The sequence below is a fragment of the Bombus vancouverensis genome, chromosome 16 (genome assembly GCF_051014615.1).
Source record: "Bombus vancouverensis nearcticus chromosome 16, iyBomVanc1_principal, whole genome shotgun sequence".
Lineage (NCBI taxonomy): Eukaryota > Metazoa > Arthropoda > Insecta > Hymenoptera > Apidae > Bombus > Bombus vancouverensis.
The window spans coordinates 357,501-362,500 of NC_134926.1; the positions used below are offsets into that span (position 1 = coordinate 357,501).

At 50.2% G+C, this 5,000-nt stretch overlaps 1 non-coding gene across 1 annotated transcript; it reads left to right on the forward strand.

Moving 5' to 3' along the window:
* The first annotated feature begins 3,093 nt into the window (after positions 1–3,093).
* LOC143303828 (5.8S ribosomal RNA) lies at positions 3,094–3,248 on the forward strand. Its single transcript, XR_013060479.1, has one exon. It is a non-coding gene; the product is annotated as a 5.8S ribosomal RNA (ribosomal RNA).
* Positions 3,249–5,000: the final 1,752 nt, after the last annotated feature.

The following is a 5,000-nucleotide window of genomic DNA, read 5'->3' on the forward strand; positions in this document are numbered from 1 at the left end:
GTATTTCGTATTTGCATCGTGGAAACCGTACGAACGAATATAAAAGTCCATGCAAACTAATAAGAAAATCTCTAAAGTGCCTCGTGTCGGAGAGATCATGCTCGCCTATTCTCTTCTATGTTTCGTGGTCTGTGTTGCGTTTGTTCTCCTCCTAGCAACGGGACATATCGAAGACTCCTCTTTGGGATCGAACGAAGCGTCTAGAACGAGTCGACGAGAGCGAAAGAACTTGTAGCGAGTCGCGCAGAGCGAAAGGATACCGATATACATCTTCGAAGGTTCTCTTCGAAGATCCATGGATACCTTCTGCGTCGACTTCTCTCGTCTCTTTCATCGAAACTCTCGTCGTTCTCGAAACGTGCTTCCTACCCACAGGGCGTGTGCTCTTCGTGTGTCGTTTCGTTCGAAATAACGAAACCACGTGTAACATACTCGTGGATCGGGTAACCTAGAACGAAGACGCATCGCGTGGATGTTGGCCCGCTATGCGACGATGACCGATGATGATGATGATACGATGTCGATGTCGATGTCGATGTCGATGTCGATGTCGACGACGACGACGACGATGAAGACGATGTGTAGCAACGATTCGTAACTAGTGTAGCCGAAGTTCGTTCAGAGGGGAATGCCGCCGGCTTCGAAGCCTCGATGTCGTGAGTCGGACACCCGTGCCGTCGCTAGAGTTTTTCAAACTCTGCTTCTGGATATTGGGACGAAAGACCGCTCGAGGACGACGACAGCCGTGCGTGCGTATCCCATCGAATTTTTTTACACCACCTGAACGAGACTAAAGTTTCGTCTAGTTGATCGTCTACCGTCGCATAATGTATATTATATACCGTTCAGAGGGGACCGGCTGTCTATCCTCGTTGTCGTGAGTCGGACACCCGTGCCGTCGCTAGAGTTTTTCAAACTCTGCTTCTGGATATTGGGACGAAAGACCGCGCGAGGACGACGGATTCGAGTTCCATCGAATTTTTGATGTACACACTACCTGAACGAGACTTAAAGTTTCATATAATATACCGTTCAGAGGGGACCGGCTGTCTTTCCTCGTTGTCGTGAGTCGGACACCCGTGCCGTCGCTAGAGTTTTTCAAACTCTGCTTCTGGATATTGGGACGAAAGACCGCGCGAGGACGACGGATGCGAGTTCCATCGAATTTTTGATGTACACACTACCTGAACGAGACTTAGTTTCATCCAGTTTGTCGTCTATCATCGCATATATATAATATACCGTTCAGAGGGGACCGGCTGTCTATCCTCGTTGTCGTGAGTCGGACACCCGTGCCGTCGCTAGAGTTTTTCAAACTCTGCTTCTGGATGTTGGGACGAAAGACCGCGCGAGGACGATGGATGAGAGTCCCATCGAATTTTTGATTTACAAGACACACACACTACCTGAACGAGACTAAAGTTTCATCGAGTTTATCGTCGTCGCATAACCCGTTCGGAGGGAACCGGCTGTCTATCCTCGTTGTCGTGAGTCGGACACCCGTGCCGTCGCTAGAGCTTTTCAAACTCTGCTTCTGGATGTTGGGACGAAAGACCGCGCGAGGACGATGGCTGCGAGTACCATCGAATTTTTGTTTTTTTTTTTTAAAAAAAACATCACCCGAACGGAGATGTGTTCTATCTTTCGTCGATTTTTCATGCTTTCAGTCGTCGCGTGGTCGCCATCCGTTCGGAGGGGATCGCCGGCTTCGAAACCTCGATGTCGTGAGTCGGACACCCGTGCCGTCGCTAGAGCTTTTCAAACTCTGCTTCTGGATATTGGGACGAAAGACCGCGCGAGGACGACGGATTCGAGTTCCATCGAATTTTTGATGTACACACTACCTGAACGAGACTTAAAGTTTCATATAATATACCGTTCAGAGGGGACCGGCTGTCTTTCCTCGTTGTCGTGAGTCGGACACCCGTGCCGTCGCTAGAGTTTTTCAAACTCTGCTTCTGGATATTGGGACGAAAGACCGCGCGAGGACGACGGATGCGAGTTCCATCGAATTTTTGATGTACACACTACCTGAACGAGACTTAGTTTCATCCAGTTTGTCGTCTATCATCGCATATATATAATATACCGTTCAGAGGGGACCGGCTGTCTATCCTCGTTGTCGTGAGTCGGACACCCGTGCCGTCGCTAGAGTTTTTCAAACTCTGCTTCTGGATGTTGGGACGAAAGACCGCGCGAGGACGATGGATGAGAGTCCCATCGAATTTTTGATTTACAAGACACACACACTACCTGAACGAGACTAAAGTTTCATCGAGTTTATCGTCGTCGCATAACCCGTTCGGAGGGAACCGGCTGTCTATCCTCGTTGTCGTGAGTCGGACACCCGTGCCGTCGCTAGAGCTTTTCAAACTCTGCTTCTGGATGTTGGGACGAAAGACCGCGCGAGGACGATGGCTGCGAGTACCATCGAATTTTTGTTTTTTTTTTTTTAAAAAAACATCACCCGAACGGAGATGTGTTCTATCTTTCGTCGATTTTTCATGCTTTCAGTCGTCGCGTGGTCGCCATCCGTTCGGAGGGGATCGCCGGCTTCGAAACCTCGATGTCGTGAGTCGGACACCCGTGCCGTCGCTAGAGTTTTTCAAACTCTGCTTCTGGATATTGGGACGAAAGACCGCTCGAGGCGGACGGCCGCGCAAATCCCATCGAATCTTTACTATCACCCGAACGATGGAGAGATGCACGCGCGCTGTTTCTTGAATAATTGGACGAGAGAGTAGAATCAAACACATATAAAACATGGGCTAGCCACCGTCCTTACTCGTTCGCGAGATCGTGTGCTGTACAGAGGATTCAGAATCGGGTGTATATATCCCCGTCGTTTCCTGACGAACGGAGCTTCGATCTCGATGGTTGTTATATATCATAATGTACTTTACGCCCGGCCGGCGAACGCGCGTATCTTCGCGCGTTCGTCGGTTTCTTTTTTTTCGAACGTTTTTGTGTCGTCAATCCTATGGCGACTTCTGCGCGTTCGATTCCCGTTGGTCGAACGTGACGGAACTCGGCTTCGCTAGAACCGAGAAGAGTACATTTGAGTATTGAACTGTAGCAAAATTTATAAAAGATTACCCTGAACGGTGGATCACTTGGCTCGTGGGTCGATGAAGAACGCAGCTAATTGCGCGTCAACGTGTGAACTGCAGGACACATGAACATCGACATTTCGAACGCACATTGCGGTCCACGGATACAATTCCTGGACCACGCCTGGCTGAGGGTTGCTCACGTAAACCTAAGACTGCTTGCGTTGCGTATCGTTACTCTCCGTATCTGTCTCTCTCTGTCCCTTCTTGCCTTAACAACCCGCCGTCGTTCTTTATATAAGAGAACGTTTCAGAGTCGGACGAAGGTACAAGAACGAGGATACGAATAAGAGCGGACGGAGAGAACATACGCGACGTACGAGCGATTGTTGGACGCTCGTCGGCGTTCGTCGCGGTCGTGCAGAGACCGTGCAAGTCGTACGCATGCTCGATATATAATCTATCGTGTTCACGGGAGACTACGAAATTCTACCTCTGTCTCTCTCTGTCCCTTCTTGCCTTGACAACCCGCCGTCGTTCTTCTTAAAAACTGTAAGAGAACGTTTCCGAGTCGGACGAAGGTATACGAAGGGATACGAATAAGAGCGGAGAGAACCGTCACGGACCTGCGTGAGTGCTCGCGGCGTCGTGAGTCGTCCTTACGAGGGCGACCGCCCGCTTATGCACCGCTTCGTGTATCGGTTATCGAACGTATATACTCGTAGTGTTCTCCTCGTGACCGATTTTTTTTTCATATCAGGCGATATATGCTACGTTTGCCGGTGTTCGACGCACGAAGGTCCGCGCCCCCGACGTCGTCTTAAACGAATATTATATTTGGCGAGACTGAGAGAGAAAGCAAATATGGGAACTCGGTCGAGAGAGGAGAGAAGAGAGAACCAAAAACCTAAACTCGATGGCGTGCGAAACTTTGCCATAATCTACCGTCTTTTCTCAAGACTCTCGTACAGCCCCAGGGATCGAATGCCCACTCCGTCTCTTCGCGAAAGCGACTGACAACAACGAGGACCGTCGCATCGATGGGTCGTCGTTGCGTTTTACACGCTCTGTGCTTTTTTACAAGCTCCGAAAGTATCAGCCGTAGATCCGGGAACGCACGCGCGAGATTTCTTCGAACGCTCTGACGACTTAGGGAGGTATGATCCCCAGCGTCGCGCGGAGATCGGAGAGTACACGTACTCGTATCGGGACGAATTTTCCCCGTCGTCGTGTATCTCTCTGCCCGCGCGCCTGGCCCCCCAAAGCCACGTTCGTCGGAAATCTTACATATTTGTAATGCGTGTGCGAACTAGCGTGTGTCTAAGATCGGCTATACACGGGTGCCGCTGTACTACAAGCTCGAGGTGTTTTGCGCAGCGTTTCTGTACCCGAGGAAGATGCGCATGTGAGTCCGTTACGAAGTTGTTCGTACGGTCGTCGTCGGAGAGATCGTAGACGAGGAAGAAGACGATCCCCTTTGGCGAGGCTCGAGAAAAAACTTTGAGAGAGACGAGGTATACACGCGAGTACGACTATGTCGTGCGCGCGTGTGATTTTTTTTTTATGGCAATTCGGTGCTTCGAGAATAGAGAAAAGAGAGTGTTGGTCATCCCATGCCTCTTCGTCGTCTATCGCTGGACCGCGCATCCTAACGTCGCGCCGGTCGTCCAGTCCCCGAACACACACACCCGACGGTACGTCTCGCTCGCTTTTTCACTTGCGTGAGTTCCCGTACCGGGAACCGCTGGAATCGTCGAGAGAAGAGAAACGGCTGTAGGAGAAAAAGAGGACGGACGTTAAAAACCGGACGATCGTTACACGGATGTCTTGCGTGAGTCTTAGCTCGAACATGATACGACGAACGAAGTTTGGCACTTTGGCGAGATGCATAAAACGCTCGTACATACATATATATATATATATATTGTATATCGAATAGAGAGTGTTCTC